Here is a 20,584-nt window from a genome sequence, read left to right on the forward strand (position 1 = left end):
GGCAGCTGACAGTACTCCCAGGATCATCACATCATTTCTTTCTGTCTATCCGTCAAATCGAAAGAAGAACATGTGCAAAATATAAACAAAAACAAACGTCATCGGCGCTGAACATTCTGATTGGCTGACCGTATAACACCCCGCCGTATAAACAAAATAGTCCAAGAACTGTCATCAATCTTCAGGATAAATAATCATCGTCCGCCATGTTTTTGTACACGATATTAAAAAAATAGAAAATAGAAATTCAAAACAAGAAATAACTTAACTGAATTCCAGAAACTCCAACTTGAATCCAAACACCGAACGCCATCCTTACTTTCACTTTCCTGTTCTGAGTACTAGTGTAAAATAACTTTAAAAAATCACAAAATCTAATGAATTGACTTGTATGAATGTTTCCAAAGCGTAGAAGAGGTAGATCCAAGGCGCGCTTTTCCTTATATACCATGCGATGCTGGATTTGCAGGGAAGTCGGTCAGAATTGCTGGAACTCAAGGTCTCGGCTCTTCCGCCATTACTATCGTCAAATCGTCAGTGCACTTGCTCCCTCTCTCTGCACCGGTCCTGCTCTCTACGTACCGAACAAATGAGTTCATACGCTTTATTTGACCTTTCTAGTACCTTGTCCATAAGAACACTCTGGTTCTCTAGGACTGCCTGTAATTCGCAGATTTTAGCAGACATAGCGTCCAGTCTTTCTTCATTTGATGGAGGAAACCCTTCAGTCTGTGTCTCTGCACTACAACTAGATTTCTTCTGTTTAACTTTACTCTTCTCATTTTCCTCGTCTGTAAAGATAATTTCATCCTCACTCACCATGATCTGCTCTAACACTCTTTCCTCTGAGGGTGTGCTTGCCTTGGTGCCTAAACTGAGCCAGTGGCTCCTGCATTCTTCCCGAGAAAGTCTGATAATGTCTTCGCCCCACCTAAAAACCCTTGGATTTGGTGACTCGGTAATTGATAGCGCGGCTGTAACTAAATCTCCATTACACTTCTCCATGTGCCCAGGAGACATGCTTGTCTTTCTTTCATGCGTCATCATACTTGAAATCACATGACAGGCACTTAAAAGGTACGTCATATTCACTAACATGGCTTCTATAGAAATGTGTCTGAATCCTTGACTTCTCGTCTCTCTTGTTACAGGTTACACACTGATAGACTCTGCCCTGCTTGGCTACATATTTCAACATCGCTGAGGCCTTCTAGAGAAAGAAGTTACACAAACTAATTTTTTTGCATGCAAAAAAAAAATGTATATCCAAGATTAGACCTTAACATTGACCAGTTTAGAACCTTGTTCCCTTCTGTAATCTGTCTACCCATTTTGGAACCTTATCCCCAGTATACGGCTTCAGTTTATCATGATGAACCACACGCGATGTGTCAGAATCTTGAAATAGAGAAAAGTGGAAACTTCACAGGTCGCTGAACACGACAAAAACGAAAATGTTGCAGGCTCGGTTTGATTGAGCCTGTTCATGGACGGTAGTGGAAATGCATGATATCGTTCACGCCCTCTAGTCCCGGGTTGAGCAGAACTCAACATTTACACATGCTAGAAGTACAAAAAGCAATTTCGAGACATCCGCAGATGTATTCAAACGGCGGTGAACATGGAACCTTCAATGATACACGTGTTGAGGCGTGTCCATGAAGAGCGGCGTTTGGTCCCCAGATAAAGTAAAGGGTTTGCCCCAAACGAGAAAACAATGGGCAGAACTAAACAAACTGGAATTTAGGAAGGGGATCTGAGGTTATGGAGCCTGCGTATCACATGAACTGTCAGAAGACAAAATTAAAAAGCAGGCACCATATCCAAGGGGTGGTTAAACAATACCAAATGCTATGAAAGCGCGAGTATTGGAACCACCCAGGCCGAAATGGTCATGTTGAGAAACTAAACAGTACCAATAACACGACATAAAAGTCGTGCTGAACGATCTGAGAAGATCGAAATATAACAGCCCTGATTGAATGTACGGGGACACTTTTTACGGCCGCCACACGGCACAAACAACGCTGCTGTGATAATAAAATAGAGAAAAGTGGAAACTTCACAGGTCGCTCAACACGACAAAAACGAAAATGTTGCAGGCTCGGGTCTGATTGAACCTGTTCATGGACGGTAGTGGAAATGCATGCTACCGTCCACGCCCTCTAGCCCCGGGTTGAGCAGAACTCAACATTTACACATGCTAAAAGTACAAAAAGCAATTTCGAGACATCCGCAGATGTATTCAAACGGCGGTGAACATGGAACCTTCAATGATACACGTGTTGAGGCGTGTAATTCCATGAAGAGCGGCGTTTGGTCCCCAAATAAAGTAAAGTAGGAAGCCTAATCACATAGTTCAAACTGTTAACGCGCTTCAATATGACACACAACTTGTACATAGTTTGCAACTTAGGACTTATACCTGGTAACCTAGTTTCATGAAGTACATGCACAGTCACCTGCTTTATACCTGTTTTCAGAGAGCTTGATATCGTACCCATACTTATTCCACAAAGAAGCCTGACCAAGATTCTGCCTTGCAACATGATGTGCTGTAACCATTCTCTGGCGCAACTTTTCTGCATACTTACCATAATGATGTTACACTATTGTCATCCACGTCATTTCTAGACAATTCTGCTGGAATTCTTAATTCACGCCCTAACATCAGCATGTTGGGTGTCAAACCTGTAGAACTATGTGGTGTAGCCTTGTAGGCTGCGGCAAGACATCCAAGGTTCAGGTCCCGATCTGTTTGTTCACTTTTAAGATAAGCTTTTATCATACGTACCAATGTGGCATTAAATCTCTCAGCCTGACCGTAACATTTTGGATTCTTGACTGATGTTCGAGTCTAGCGAACCTCTGTTATATTTTCTGGTCCTTCGGGATCATTGATTTCAACTCATTTGCCTTGTTTTCGGTGCTTCCGAGGGATCTACTTTCCAGAATTTATTTACTTCACAACAGCGGGTGTTAAATGTTGTGTGGCGGTCGCAAAAAGTCGCCCCGACTTCATCTCAGTGTTGTTATATTTTCTGGTCCTTCGGGATCATTGATTTCAACTCATTTAGATTTGAAGATTGGATACTGCTTAAGCCGGTGCTAGGGGGCGTGGGCAGTGTTGCATTTTCCATTACTGCTCATGAACAGAAGTAATCAAACCGAGTCTGCAATTTTCACTGTTTGCCTTGTTTTCGGTGCTTCCGAGGGATCTACTTTCCAGATTTTATTTACACAGTTCTGTAAAAATCTTACTCACAATATTGCTACCAAGATCACTATGAATAAAATTTGGGAATCGTATCGTGAGATGACTTCATTTAAGATAACATTTGCAGTATTCAGTGCAGTCGGATCAGGAACAGCAAATATTTCAACCCACTAAAATGATCAGTAACAACTTGTATATATATCTGTTGCCACGAGGTGTTAAAGGAAATGGGCCTAAGATGTCTGTAGCCAAACATTCCATTACACAGAGAAACTATCAAGTTGCGCTTTAGGTGTTCCTTTGTTTGTTCGTTTTGTCCTGATGTGTTGGCTTTGTGTGTGTGTGTGTGTGTGTGTGTGTGTGTGTGTTCCTTTGTTTGTTCGTTTTGTCCTAATGTGTATGCTGTTTTTGTGTGTGTGTGTGTGTGTGTGTGTGTGTGTGTGTGTGTGTGTCATTATAAGCTCATGAGTGAAAAGATTATGTTGATTAATTCATCAATTACCAATTAAATAGCTTTTAACGTTCATAAGACAGTATTATATATTTATGTTACCGCATATCTTTTCTGGCTTATTGTGTTATGCGCTTTTATTTCTATATTAATGACTTGATTTGACAATGTTAAACTGAGAATATTATAATATACAGGAACACAACTCAAAATATATACATTCTATATATACATTTTATGTATATTCATCGCATTTAACAAACTTTCAACTTAATAATAATCTTATTAATGTTAAACTGAGAATATTATAATATACAGGAACACTACTCAAAATATACATTTTATATATACATTTTATGTATATTCATCGCTCATAATAATCAGCTCATAATGCAATTACCTATGTAAATTCAACAGTAATTAATACAGCAAAGCCAGAGAATTTTAATACAGTTTCATTATTTGGAAAAATAAAACAAAACAACAACATCTGTACATTAACTGATTGATATTATTTACTACACATCAAAGAAAAGCATAAGAGGATCTGACTTCAGTAAGTTTAAAATACTGATTAAGAACACGTGAAAATTATAAAACCTATATCATACAATACCTTACTCATGCAATTATCTTAACACAGGATTTTTATGCTATTTTCGCACTGATTTTGTTTCAGCAATCGCAATGTGTTGAAATCTATGATGTAAAAATGTTTCAACAAAGCATATAGGCTCATATGTACATGTCAGAAATTATTGTATTGTACGACGATTCTAGATAGGCATAAGTATAGATATGGCATACAGTTATCTGAACGTGATGTTGTTTTTGTTTTAACGGTTAAATTTGATCAAAACTGCGTTTTAAGAAATTTTGTTTGATGGAAGGGGACGACCTCACTCAATTGCTAATCATTTTTATTAATTCAATAATATATCACATCGTATGTGTATTGTGGTAGCATTGAATTTGGGTTGTTTGGGGGAAAGAAGAGCGAAAAAAGACTGTTGATTGAACTGATAGTGACGATGAAATCGAAAACAGAACATTATACAGATGAATTCCCTAGGTGTCAGAAAATGCAAAATGTAATGTATTGAACGATTGCCGATATCTTTATTTCTCATTACTCAAATACAGTCGCAAATGGGAACATGAAGACATTTTATTGCCGGGCCCGTGAAAAAAATGTTGTAAATTATTTTTATTGAACCGCCTCGGTAGCCTATTGGTAGAGCGACCGTGAGAGGTCGTGGGTTCGATACCCGGCCGTGTCATACCAAAGACGTAAAAAATGGTACTAGCAGCTTCCTCGCTTGGCGCTCAGAATTAAGAGGGTAGTGTCAGTATAATGTGACTGGGTGGGATATCATGTCACGTGTCTACGGCGTGATATTCCAGTGAGGCAGCACTATAAAGTTGGGCATTCACTGCTACAAGTAGACACCCGTGTTTATATGACTGAAAAATTGTTGAAAAAGACGTTAAACCCGAACACACACACAATAGATAACTTTCAGAAAGATAACGACATTATTCAGTTTTACGTAATGATTTATTCAGTTTTTGGACAAACTTCTGGCGAAAAAAAATCTTGGCATATACTTTCAATATAATCTTAAGTGGGAAACCCATATTAAACAAGTTTGCTAAATGTAGCATCATATATTTGGTTATTGTACACAATCAGAGACTTTTAACAGTATCATGTCAAACTTTGTTTTATAAAGCATATATTCAAACGAACCTGGATTACTGGGGAAAACGTCTATAATTAACACAAACAAAATTGAATGACTACAAAAACGGGTCTGTAGCACTGTTTCTGGTAATGAATTTCAAGGTTTTGATCAAGATTTGAAATTAATGATAATTTAAGATTTGATAATCGTCTTTTCTCCAGAAGGCATGTTTTATGTATAATATGTCGACTGGTTTACATACTTATAATAAATGAAATATTTCAGCAAAAACACTCATCAAGCGCGTAGCTACCTTTACGCAAATACGCAGCTGCGTAGTGAAAATCTGACAACCATACACAATTAATTGGCTAGTGTCATGCAACGGAGATGGCTTCATACACTATCATTGCTTATTTCATATTATGTTTGAAGTACAGTAAACTCCGGTTTTAGCGAACTCTTCGGGACAAGCAAGTGCGTTTTCGTTATAATCTGAGTTTGTAATAAAAATAAAGCGAACCTGTTTCTTATAGACATTATTTGTATAGCAAACTGATTTATATGATTAATTGATTTAACGTGCATTGAAATTCACCAAAATTTGTATTTGTAGTTTTATAACAATTTAGGTACAGTTTTGCCATTTATCTCATAATCCTACTATCTGATTGCTTATTTTGTAATAATCCTGACCATGTGAAATATTACAGTCATACGCTGTCTAGGAGGAAATTTCTATAACAAAATTATAATACAGTGTAAACAATTAATAAAATGTAGGTTTGAAATCGGAAAAAATACATTTTTAAGGCTTAAAGCTTTTGAATATGACTTTTTGTGTAACACTGCAGACGTTTGTCTCGCATAATATTTACTTTATCTTGAGCTGAGCGCGAAACTATTGTAACGGTATATAAATAAAAAAAAGATATAATAGCTTCACGCTCAGCCTTTGATATCATAGAAATATGTTATAATTGTACTTAAGTGTATGAAATTATCAACTATTATCCCACAGAAAATAAAATTCAATAGAAATCCATTCATTGCACCTAGTTAAATCTTACGCTATTGACACCGGTACAAGTCATACGATATTACAGTATTTGACAATCAATTCACTGTGAGATAGATATGCTCTTTCTATATAATTGGTGATTTAATATTTTCAATGCGTATTACGTAACTAAATTATATGTTTAATATTTCGAAAGACCTTAAACAACATTTTTAAAAATCATCAAAACAAGATTTCAGTGTAATACTTGGTTTTAGATGTCGTTTAGATAATATTATATCAACAATCCCGCTACGTGTATATACTTGTTTTATGATTCAGTATTGCTGGTACGAAATCTGGCCAATGCTAATGTTAAAGGTGGTCAATCACATTTAAAGGTCCATTACTAAGGGAAATGGAGTTGGCATTTTTTTTCATAGCCAGTGCATAGACTTCTGCAAGACACTAAATAATGAAGATTGGCAGGTCAAAATTTACAGAAGGTCTTTGGAACTCAAAGAAATGTATGTGTATTATGTTGAAATTTCAATGAATTGACAGAATGACCCCCCAGGTCTTTTTAACTTTCTTCATACTTCATAGAAAAATAATTGTACATATACTGCGATTTATTTCGAATTTCTACATACCAACTTTCATTTTCCAATAAAATGAAATAGTTTCTGTGCTTTTTAAAAGAAATTAAAATGTTTACTTTCCTTAGTATTGGACCTTTAAACAACATTTAATGACATTTTTTACTTTTTGTATATTCTGGTAGAGAATTATTTAAGGAACAAAAATACCGATTACATAGAGTTAGATTCCTATTTGAAATGTATATTTTATCATTTATATAAAATTTTGTAATTACTCCCCTTTAATATGAAAGCATATAAAAAACTGGGTATTTCTTTTTATTTCGATACAATGTCTAGTTTTATATTTGCATTTGATAGACATATCAACTACTGAACAATCTGAACCAAAATGCAAGTTCAAAAGCTGTGTGTAGCTTCTGAATTCGTTGCGCAACCAAGATAGGCAAAGGGAGGTAATAATAATTTTTCAAACTTGCGTTTCTAATGAATTCCATCTAAATACATAATTTTTAATGCAAATATTTTACAAATATATTACAATATGTCTAATAGTTATACATTTCCTTAGGCAAAGTATGTTTATCAAATTTATACTTATGATAAAATAACTCTATCTTAGTTGGGCAACCAGGATAGGAAAATGAAATTTTAGAAATACCTCAAGTGAAAATCTAATTTGTATTAAGTGTTAAGTGAACATAAATGAGTGTAAATGATCAGATGCTAAAGTTTCGAACAAATCCGTTACATGGCCAAAATCTGATTATCCACCTTTAAAGCCTGAAATTTTCATAGTTTCGCACTTCGCCGTTGTGATCTCGTGCTTCGTCTTTCACGCTTCTTTGTCATGGGAAGGCGATACCCGAAGCGCGAGATAAAAATGACAAAGCACGAAAATAGTAAAATAATACATTTTATTTAAAAGATTTAGAACGAGTAAGTAAGGTTTTTGTGCATTGTTTAGCTTCAAATACACGCCAAAATGCACCATTTGCGGTTCTCAGATGAAAAAAAAAATCATGGTGAGGATACCAAGACCCCTACGCATTACCTCTGCGTACTATGAAGAATGCCCTGGACATCCTGAACTGTATATATCAAATACAAACTGTGAACTATCTAAAGATAGTCTTTTATATTCCTGGCAAATTGTATTGAATTGTTTGCCAATAGAAATCAAAACCTAATTTTCATTGCCATGTTTTAAATTTAACTGTATAAAATTGATCGATGGATGAATGGATTTTAATGTTAACTCCATTTCATGATATCTCTTGTTTTATGCATATATAATTTCTTTGATTTCTGTTAAATATTTGTTACTACATATATACTATGTTATTTCCGTCTCTTCTATATATGTATAAACCATAATACAATACAATAAAACCATTCCTAAAACATAGTATATAGCCGCGTTTTATAAAATAGATACAAGAGACTGTAATAAGTGCACCCCAGCACAATTACAAATGTACTCTTAAAACAGCACTTAACATAGAATTAACATGGAAAACATTCGCAAGCACTTACAGAAGTCAAATGGTAAAGAATACTTATATTAAGTTGAAGCCAACGGCTTCCATTTTAATCCTATGCAATAAGAAATTTACATAGAAAAAATACATATGACGCTGTAAAATATTAAGGCATGTTTTGGCAGACAATCTTATCATATTTAGATGTGTAAACAGGAATACCAGCTTATCATGTTTAGACATGTTTGTAAAATTACTATCAATGCTTACAGGCTTTGTTAAACTGTTTACTATGATCAAAATACTCTTCATTCTAATCCAAAGAGGGCCCTCAAAGAGGAATAGATTAGCTAAATGGGACCGCTATAAATTAAGAATTTTCTGACTTACTTACTTACGTAAGTGACCAACACAGTTTAAATGACCAACACAGATCAAGACATTGCCCTTTTCGCCGACACACTAACCCGGCATTTATTAAGAGTGCATTTAACTTTAGTTTTGATAGTTTAGGATATGAAAGTATAATATTAAAACAACAATACCAAATGCATTTAAAATACCTATGACTGCTTTCATTTCACTCATCCTTGATCGGAATGATTTTTACATGACCTTTCAGGCACAACATGTCCTTTGTTTGAAAGAGCCATGTACGTTTGCTTTTGGTTGAAAATACTAGTATACTGCGGTAAATGTAGCAGTTTTGTGTATCAGTTTCCATGCTTCTACCTTTAAGATGTTATGCTATATTGTACATGTTCGTGTTTTGGAACTCTAGATAGTATAGTTTGCTATTAAATAATGATCAGTTTCAAAAAGGAAAAGTGTCGAAAACTGGTAAAAAAGACTTTCCAAGTGTGGGATTCGAACCCATAACCTCCAAGAAATCTGAAAGATTACCTGACAGCGTGTAAAGCAACCTGGTTTTCTACAAACATGACAGAAGAAAAAAGAAACATGAAAATCCATCGCTAACTAAATATATATGCCTCGAAATGATGTTTGTTCATCTTTTTGTTAATATCATTTGCGATTTGTCTCGGGCAGGGAATAACGATTTGTATGCAAATCGAGAACTGCGTGTCATTGCGGAGTTCTTGCCTCTACATAATAAAACCTGAAAAATTACTTTGAAAATATCCGTAAATGTCTTTTTTCTAAAAACAAATAGAGTTTCACTAGCCTATTAGAGAGAAAAAGTGCAAATAAAAACGAATGCTATGTCACTGTTTTTCTTCCTGGTTTGGGGTCATGTGTTTGCCTAAGATCTATGTTATTCATATTAATCATCTCTATTACTATACTTTTTCGTCTTAAATTTAAGAGATTTTACCTTCATTCGTAAGCAGGTAGTGAAACATTATCCGTACGGGTCATGGGTTTATGTCCTACTCTGCGGTCGTCATTTTTTTACAATTTTGTAATACTTTTTCTCTTTGAAACTAACCATGATTAAATAGCAACTGGCACTATCTAAAGCTTTAATCATTATAATTTATACAATGTACTCATTATAATAATATAACATTTCAAAGGTAGGAGCGCAAAAAAGTGAAAAACATATGAACTTAACTCCGATCGGACCGTTGTCTGTTTATTTTAGTGTGCTCGGATACGGGTGATTTCCTTAAGCAGAATCATTCTTTAGTTATAGGAACCACTTATATGTTTTGATTCTTAATACTATTTTAATGTACTTACAATCACATTCAGTAATAACTGTCTTTGGAACGAATAGTATTCTTCTGCAAAGGGTAGAATGTTCGTTCACAATATTGCGTCTGTAAATCGGTTCTTTGATTTAGACGGAATTGAAGGAGAAATGGTCTGCTTAGCTATTTAGTTAAAACATAAGTGGGGACTATAGTATACAATATTCACTTAATATCGAAGTTCAGCCGCTTTTGTAAGTAACGCTTTTGATTGAAATAAAACGTTGATATAACCAGATACATTTTTTGTGATATATTGTGTTTCTGCATCATGTATCTGGCTTGTTCTTCGATCGTTTTATGTCTTCTTAAAACAATAATTTTAATGTAAACATTTGACATAGGCAACTTTTGTTGAATTTTGAAAGGATTGACGTACCGCTTACAAACAGAATATAGAATTTCTCCGATTGCTGACCGCCTCTGTGCTTGGGTGGTTAGGGTCGCTGATTTAAAATCACCGTAAGCTCTCACTGATTAAGGGGCATTGGTTCGAGTCCTGCTCCCGACCATGTCTCTTTTTGTAAGAAAGCTGGCAGTTTCTTACGGAGAATGGGAGACTATTACTGGATGTTCCCAGGAACTATTGTTGAATAAACTGACCGCCTGACATAACTGAATACTAAAACGAGCATTAAACCCGTCAAATCAAATCAAATTCCTCGATTGAATTTACTCATATACACGTTATGCAACAAGTGATTCCGCATATATTAGTTTAATAGCTAGTTCCTCGTTTCAACTATACACATGCACCCGTTTAGTTATACACTTATACCTCATTTAGTCTTTACACTAATTCCCCGTTTTGTTGAAACACACAATTCCACATTTCGTCTATACACAAACACCCGGTTTGTTATACACTCACCTCAGTTGGTTTAAACACAAAATGCCCCGTTTTGAATGTGAAAAATCTCATTGCTTAACTATTGAAGATAGCTTTAATGTAAAGCCTCGGATAATTTAAAGATGATAAGAATAAGAGTTGATAGAAATATGATAACTGTAGGTGAGTAATAAAGAAGTTCCCACTTAGTAGGTTTATAACTTACATCCCCGATTGGTATCGTTTACATGTATGTGTGTGTGTGTGTGTGTGTGTGTGTGTGGTGCATGCGTCTGCGTGCTGTGGGTTTCGTTTTGAGGAGGCTGCGTTTTTGGTGCGTGGCATTCCCTGTTTGATATTTGTCTTTGTTTTTTTTCCTCGCTGGTCGCTTGTCAGCTTCACACGCGTCGCACTTACGAACCCAATTATTGGCATCATATTTCATTTCATACCAGTAGTACTTCATTTTCAGTTTTTGATAAGTCTTTTTCCTACCAAAATGTCCCCTTAATACTGCGCCATGAACCTCATGCAATACTTCTTTCATTAATGATCTAGGCACCACCATTTGCATACTGGGTTAAAAAACAAAGACAAATATCAATAAAATCTGGAAAGTAGATCCCTCGGAAGCACCGAGAACAAGGCAATTAGTGAAAATTGCAGACTCGGTTTGAGTCTGTTCATGGACAGTAATGGAAAAAGCAACACTGCCCACGCCCCCTAGCACCGGCTTAAGCAGTATTCAATCTTCAAATCTAAATGAGTTGAAATCAATGATCCCGAAGGACCAGAAAATATAACAACACTGAGATGAAGTCGGGGCGACTTTTTACGGCCGCCAAACAGCACTTAACACCCGCTGTTGTGAAGTAAAAAAAATCTGGAAAGTAGATCCCTCGGAAGCACCGAGAACAAGGCAATTAGTAAAAATTGCAGACTCGGTTTAATTGAGTCTGTTCATGGACAGTAATGGAAAAAGCAACACTGCCCACGCCCCCTAGCACCGGCTTTAGCAGTATTCAATCTTCAAATCAAGTCGTTTTTCGGGAAAAACCTCTTATTAAGAATACCATCTATCGCCTGTAGGAAATCCCCTAGTAACCAATAGTGTTTAGTCGCTGGCCCTGTATCAGTGACATTGCTAGTGTGTGGTCTGTTTCTGGTACTGTTTAGTTTCTCAACATGACCATTTCGGCTTGGGTGGTTCCAATACTCCCGCTTTCATAGCCTTGGGTATTGTATAATCACCCCTTGGATATGGTGCCTGCTTTTTAATTTTGTCTTTTGACAGTTCCTGTGATACGTAGGCTCCATAACCTCAGATCCCCTTCCTAAATTCCAGTTTGTTTAGTTCTGCCCATTGTTTTCTCGTTTGGGGAAAACCCAGTATTTTATCTGGGGACAAATGCCGCAATTCATGGAATTACACGCCTCAAGACGTGTATCATTGAAGCTTCTATGTTCACCGCCGTTTGAATACATCTGCGGATGTCTCTAAATTGCTCTTTGTACTTTTAGCATGTGTTAATGTTGAGTTCTGCTCAACCCGGGGCTAGAGGGCGTGAACGGTAGCATGCATTTCCACTACCGTCCGCGAACAGGCTCAATCAAACCGGACATTGTGTCTGAAATCATTAGTCTTCCACCTCTGATTCATGTGGGGAAGTTGGCAGTTACTTGCGGAGAACAGGTTTGTACTGGTACAGAATCTAGGAACACTGGTTAGGTTAACTGCCCGCCGTTACATAACTGAAATACTGTTGAAAAACGGCGTTAAACCCAAAACAAACAAACAAACAAATCAATCAAACCGAGCCTGCAACATTTCCGTTTTTGTCGTGTTGAGCGACCTGTGAAGTTTCCACTTTTCTCTATTCTATTATCAGGGTTTGACATCTTTGCAACATATATGAGTTTAAGGTCTGAGTCTTCATGTTGTAAATCTGCTTTCTCGCTGTTAGATCACTGCTGAAGAATTGTTCTCTGTCCTGTCACATCTTTGCTCGTGGTTGGCTGACCCCCTGCTAAGTCTGAACTCTCACCTTTGTCTTCCACTGACTTCGAAGGTCCCCCTTCCTACAGATCTGTCCCAACTGCCCTCATCGGTTCCTTATTGCAATTATCCCCATTCATACTGTTTTCCACCTCTGTGCCCATTTTAAGCTCATTCACCGAGTTTTCAATCCCGCCTTCCTGTGAGACCTTTAGCATACTATGGCTGCAGGATTGTCTCAAAGAGTTGTCACCATTTTCATGTGTACCGGCTCTTACTGTATTTACCTTCATGATTGGTTCCTCGTGTTCTACATTATTTTCGGCGCCTATGTAGGACATTTCACCTCTCGTAAGGCGTGGACGGTAGCATGCATTTCCACTACCGTCCATGAACAGGCTCAATCAAACCGAGCCTGCAACATTTTCATGTTTGTCGTGTTGAGCGACCTGTGAAGTTTTCACTTTTCTCTATTTTATCCTAGAGATGATGGAGAGTACAAATTAGATTGCGATGCGAGTGATTTTTCAATAGGGTCGGGTTGAGCAGAACTCAACATTTACATATGCTCAAGGTACAACAAACAATTTCGAGACATCCGCAGATGTATTCAAACGGCGGTGAACATGGAACCTTCAATGATACACGTGTTGAGGCGTATAATTCCATTAAGAGCGGCGTTTGGTCCCCAGATAAAGTAAAGGGTTTGCCCCAAACGAGAAAACAATGGGAAGAAATAAACAAACTGGAATTTAGGAAGGGAATCTGAGGTTATGGAGCCTGCGTATCACAGGAACTGTCAAAAGACAAAATTAAAAAGAAGGCACCATAAGCCATAATTTCAGGACAAACAAGGGCAAGCTTCAAATTCTGGAAACTGTCCTCACACTCTTTTGTCCAGTTAAACTTTTTACCTTTCTTTGTCAGATCAATCAGAGGTTTCATCATCTGTGAGTAGTTTTTAATATGGCGTCTGTAATAGGACCCAATACCGAGCAGAGCTCGAACCTAAGTGACTCTCTCTGGTGTTGCAAACTGAATACTTTTGTTAACATTCCTGACAGACGGAAGAACACCTTCTGCTGAAAAAGTATATCCCAGAAATTCAACTGACTTTTGAAACATATGACATTTTTCTGGCTTAATCTCAGTAGGTAAGAGTGTCGGTGTACGGATCGCGGGGTCGCGAGTTAGATCCTCGGGCGGGGCGCATGTTCTCCGTGACTATTTGATAAACGACATTGTGTCCTCCACCTCTGATACATGTGGGGAAGTTGGCAGTTACTTGCGGAGAACAGGTTTGTACTGGTACACAATCCAGGAAAACTGGTTAGGTTAACTGCCCGCCGTTACATGACTGAAATACTGTTGAAAAACGGCGTTAAACCCAAAACAAACAAACAAACAAAAGTTTAAGACCTGCTTGCTCATTTCTTTCCAGTACTGCACTTACTTGTGCTACATGTTTGTCAAAATTACTTGCGTTAACAACAATATCATCTAAATAGATTAAACATGTAGTCCATGGAAGTCCATAAAGTGCAGCCTCCATGCACCGCTGAAATGTAACACTGGCATTTGTCATACCCATAGGCATGGCCAAGTGTTCATATAACCCGTACTTGGTCACAAATGCAGTTTTAGGAATATCTTTCTCCCGTACTTGTATCTGATGGCATGAACTTGTTATATCAAAAGTAGAGAATAATGTTGCTCTAGCTACAGCGTCCAGGCAATCTCTAGTTCTTGGAATAGGATAACTGTCTGTCTTAGAAATTTTATTGATAGCGCGATAGTCTATGCATGGCCTAACTTGCCCGTCCTTCTTGAACTCAAGACACAGCGGACTGGCCCAGGGGCTCTTAGACTTTTGAATAATGCCCTGTCCCTCTATTTTCTCCAAGATTTTGCGCTCTTCATTAGCAAATGCGATTGGGACCCTTCCAGAGGACATTCTGATAGGTCTTGCATTCCCAGCATCGATTTCATGTTCAACAAGCTCCGTGTGTCCAAGGTCATTTTCATCTTTAGAAAAGGCCTTTTCATGATTTAAGAGCAAGTTTGCTATTTTTACTTTCTCGACTGGTGATCTTTCCTTGCCAGCATCCTCAAAGAGACTCTTCAAGTGGTCAGGTCTTTCAAACTTGACCTTTTTTCTCATACTGAATCCACCGAATAGCACCAAAGGTGTCTCTATCTGCAGGACTCTCTTCAGGCATAATAGTCTTCCGATCAACATAGCTCTCCGCTGTATCAATCACACTGTCTTGATTTATAGACACCGCTTGCGAAAAAGGATTCATTATACGTACCTTCTGAGTAGGACTGCTGTTAATGTCGACAATAGTATTTGCAATAACAAGAGAATATCTATCGGTAAAACCTGAATTCGATTAAAACATCCTTTGCCCTGTCATAGTCATCTTCAGGTAACCTTTCTACAAAAACATATATCACTTGCTCGCTTTTACCTGGTACTACATAATAATCAGCAGCCGTCACTTTTCTTACTCTGTTATTTTTGCCTACTTGCAAAATCGGTATTTCGTTTCCATGAAAATTCAAAACTCTCTTGCTTAAAAGTAAGTCGCTAGGTCCACTTACGTCCTCTTGCATTATATCATCAATTTCAGCAAAAATGATGTCTCTTGTAATCACCAGAGGCCCTAGCTTAATTTCAAATAAAGCTTTACGATATACTTTTAGTACAGTACCACCTGTACCTGATAAAGAATAGGTCTTACCTGTTCTGGAATTCTGTCATAAACCTTCGTGCTAAGAACCGTCTTTGAAGCCCCTGTGTCAACAGTAAAATATAATTGTATACCTTGCACAGTAGAATCTATGTAAGCACCAGCACTGTGTGGTAGCTTCTTTTTCTCTCTAATACTATCTTGACCTTCACAATGGCCATGTTTCTCTTTGAGAGGGGTCGTTTTTCGGCCAACAGAACCGACCCCTTAAAGTTTAACGACTGTGCTTGCATAGGAACTCTTTGACTATTACCCATAGGCCTGAAATTTGTCTGGTCATTTCTGTTGTGCATTCCTCGATTCACCTGTTGACTTCCATTAAGCATCGGGCATGCTCGTTTAAAATGCCCTTTTGATTCCATACCCCATGTTTAAAATGCCCTTTTGATTCCATACCTCATGTTTTTATTTCGACGTAAATGAGATATGAAACCAAAATTTGTAGTACTGTTTGGCGCCATATAACCTATACTGTGTTGGTGCGCTGTAAAACCCAAATAAATAAATAAATTAATTAAAATGCCCATAATTGCCACAACGGTAACATCTGTAATCCATTTTCTGATTGGAGTTGTTTCCCCTGTTAATCTCGTCAAGCTTTTTAAGCAGCTCACTCAAAGTCTTGTCAATACTCTCCTTCGTTCTCTCTAGTGAATTCTTGGCCAACCCAGTGTCACCCTTCTTTGGCTGCCCGCTCAACTTTGATGTTTTTTTTTTACCCAAGATTATTTACTGCATTGACTTGTTTTGTACTCATCTTACCATGTCTGTCTTTGGCATCTGGTGCAGTCTCATCTTCACTCCCCTCTGTATCATACCTTACTTGTCTAGCAGATCTCTTCATGCCCCTATCAACATTTGAATGTACCATAAATAACCTGTTTTTTTGTTTCTTGGAATGCGACAACCTGAAGAACTGCTTCATCATTGTCTGTAGGTTCCTTGACAAATTCAACCTGAAATCTAGCTTTATCATCATACAAACCATCAAGAAAACGTCGAAGTAAATCTTCACGTCTTGTTGCTGGATCTCTGTCGGAATAAGCACTGTCGTACAACCTTTTAAGATCTAAAGCATATTCTTCTACTGTCTCAGTTTGCCTTTGACTACGCCTACTAAACTGTGCATCAAAAGTCTTAGCTGTACGAATTACCCAAGAACGATTGTAAAGCTCTTCTACCAATTTAGTGTAATCATGCCTAACATTTGGTTACAATTGACCAAATACAAAATCACCTGCATCACCTTGTAACCTAGGCAACAGTTCATCTAACCTATCATCGTCTGTCCACCCAAATCTGTCTGCAACTTCAGAAAATCTGTTAAATCAAACCTTCCAAGTTTCTGTACCTGTAAACACCGACAACCTAGTTCTTTTTTTCATAACTACATGGTGTACATTACGCCTTACCTCAGATGTGCCTGTATCATCGCTCGAAGAATCTGTATCACCGACACCACACCTTGTACTCCTGCGCCTGTGAACGCCACCTGCTGATCTCCGCCCTCTGTGTCTAGCAAAAGATAATAGGTAAGCACAGAGCACCAAAAACACAGCCCCAGAGCTACGCATTTACATAGTAGGCCCACAACAAAAAGAGGCTGTAATGGAAAAATATTTCAGACGGGTTGCTTCAAACATCCAACAAGCACATATTAATCATTCTCATTCATCAGATGTTCGACATGGTACCCGAGACGAACTACCGGGGTACCATGGTAGACATCTGGTTTGCGAGAATGATATTAATATAAGCTAAACATTATTAAAGAGGAAGGAAGTGGTAAGTGGCAAAATGGGGACGGGAGTGGGAGAGGAATCCGAAGGGGAACGTTAAACAAGGAAGAATATACAAGGGAATGCCATTTTCTTTAAAAAACAGTCGCACTACAACGTAAACCACAATAGCACAGACACTCATGTACCAAAGATAATCACACAACGACGATCAACTGGATAACATAGAAAAAGGAACAAGCAACACATAAGAAAACAGTAGGGTACCGTTATAGACTCACAAGCTTACAAACGTACCCACACAAATAGGAAAAACAATCAAGCACTGTCTTGGGATTCGGCTGCTAAAACAAAGAGGAGCCACGAAAACTTACTAAAAGTAAAGGGGGAGGGGATGCAAAAAGTAGCGTAAATTCAAGGGAAAGGAGAGGGCAAAAGGGGGGAGTGGGGCGGAGGAAAAACGCTTACAACGAACAAGAAAACATACGCAACACACAATACAAGACAGACAAAATAACCTGGTGAAAATAGGGGCACCGCCTTGGAACGGTCGGTAACCTAAATAAAGGAAACTAGGGGTTTAAACGTGTTTAAAGCATGCCAACCTCGCACTTACCCTATTTTCAACAAGTTAAACAACAAAATGTAAATAAAATCCCCGCTGAGAAAGGCTCTAACATTAGTGCAAAAGTAACAAATAAATAAAGCAAAACATAAGATTAAGGTAAATTTAAGGTACAATTACACCAATGTACTCAACAACTTGTCTGAAGTCAGAGCAAGAGCCTAACTTTTAAGGGCACGACTAAGAAAACTGTAAGAAAAAAATCTAGTGCACTGCCATTTGTAATCCCGCTCGAAAGCAGTTGAGAAATATAGCCACATATACCAAATTATTCCTTGGTCTAAGACAAAAATAATATGTATGTATCTCTTCTGGGGACCGCGACTGGATCCGGAAATGACGTCATCAATATGGCGACCGACCACGAAAATAATACTGCTGAATAATGTCTGACAAAATCAACACACTTGCTTATAGTATCGCATATCATGTCATTAAACACGCCAATGTGACATTTCAAATGTGTGTACTTACACTTTCTCAGAAAAAATATATTTACATGTAATTTATTTCAACAGTTTAATTTGTACCCCACCCACTTAATTAACAATGCATTTTTACACGCCGCTTCTACCTCTTAATATTGATTATTTTCGACTATTCTTATGGAGTTAAATTTGAAATATGATTATTTCCAAAAGGTACAAGAAATTTTACATACAATAAGGGAATAAGAGTTACCAATATCTGCTTTTAATAAGTACCTAGAAGGAAAGGAAATTGACGAAACTTCGGTGCAAATCAATGTCAGCACTAGCAGTGGTCTATGCTCTAGTTATAAGATTTTGTGCAAATTACGTGTTTTGTTTGCAATTTTATCTTGATCAGATTTAAGCATGATCAAGACAATTATGCCAGTAGAAGTTTAACAGATTTTTCTTAATTAATGCAAGTGTTAAATTCATGATAGTCTTCTTAATTACTCAATATTTCCGGTTAATTATATTCATTCAAACTTGACATCAACACTGAGAGTGTTTTACTTAATGCGTCTTCAGCCCCGCGATAACAAAGCTATTTACACACAGTATTATTTATTACCCCTGCATTTGAAACGTTCTGAGTTTAACATGGGCTTTCCGCAATTACGTTCAACTAATTACAGAAGGAAGGGCATCAGGGGCAGATGGAAATGTTGTCATAACTGGAACGAAACGATCATTTCGTTTTCTTTCTTTCATCATTTCTTCTCTACAACTGAAATTATTTCTCAACAGATCTGATATGTGATATATACCCCAGTCACACATACGGCGCGGATAGGTACGTCTATCTACGGATAGAAACGTAGTTACCCGTATCGATCCGTACCTGAGCCGTACGGATTGATACGCATTACTACTTTAAGGTACGGCTCATGTACGGATCGATACGGATTACTACGTTTGTATCCGTGGCTAGACGTAGCTATCCGCGCCGTATGTGTGACTTGGGTAATACTCTGATTCATGGTAATGCAATGTTCTAACAAAACAGACTCTTTAAACCTAACACTGCAGCAATGCATGTATAGTAATGAACATGATAAATACATGAACAAAGTAAAGCATATAGACAGCAAGCTCAAAACGTAACAATTAATGAACGTAGTTTGACAACGCCTGCAAAACAACGCTGCTGTGTTTAAAACAGTAGTTTGGCAAACATCCTCACACTCTATATCCCCAACATTTTCGACTGTTATATAACAGTATACATAAAATTAAGCCCCCGACAGCTGAACGTCTTATTCACGCAAGGGAAACTAAAGGCATGTTATGTGAAACACAAAAAGGATGGGGTAAATAATTATATGAAAAGCATCTGGTCCTTTAGTATTATGGAGTTCATTTAATTTTATCATAATAGAATTCCTCTAAAGCTTGTGCAAGAGGGCGTGAGGGATATTTCACCTTTCTAAACCTCTCATGAAAAAACTCAGTCAAACAAAGTCTTCTTTCATTTTGATTAGTTAAGTTCTATACGTTCAAAGGATCATTTTAAAGCTTTTAACAAACCAATTAAGCATCTTCTCCATGCCGCTGCAGAAAGCAGAACAACAGCAGAACATTATTAAAGATCCGACAAATCAGGAAAGCAGAAATATATCGAAGCAGCTCAGTATCAGTGGGCTCTAAGAACTGCCTCACCTCTTCCGTTAGTGTAGCATCCAGCTGACAAAGGACTGAAAACCAAATATGCACAGTATCTCAAAACAAGCGGGTCAGAACCGCATATAATAAGACATTTTATCATTTTACCAAATACGTTTGGGGAATTTCCATTTCATTTGATAAATAAATACTGGGTTGATACACCTTCAAGTGTTTATTAAGGAGGTAGGTTACCTTGTTACCAGGGTAAATTCAAATTAGTTGAACCGCAGTGATGTTTTGTATTTCGTGTAATTTATTGTTTTAACTGCTACAATTTCAGTTCCGTTTATCTCTGTCCCTTCAAGTACAGTTTTTATCCAGGTTTGAAGTACATGACCCTCTTAAGGTATTTTATA

This window comes from Mercenaria mercenaria, chromosome 2, assembly GCF_021730395.1.
Source record: "Mercenaria mercenaria strain notata chromosome 2, MADL_Memer_1, whole genome shotgun sequence".
Classification (NCBI taxonomy): Eukaryota; Metazoa; Mollusca; class Bivalvia; order Venerida; family Veneridae; genus Mercenaria; species Mercenaria mercenaria.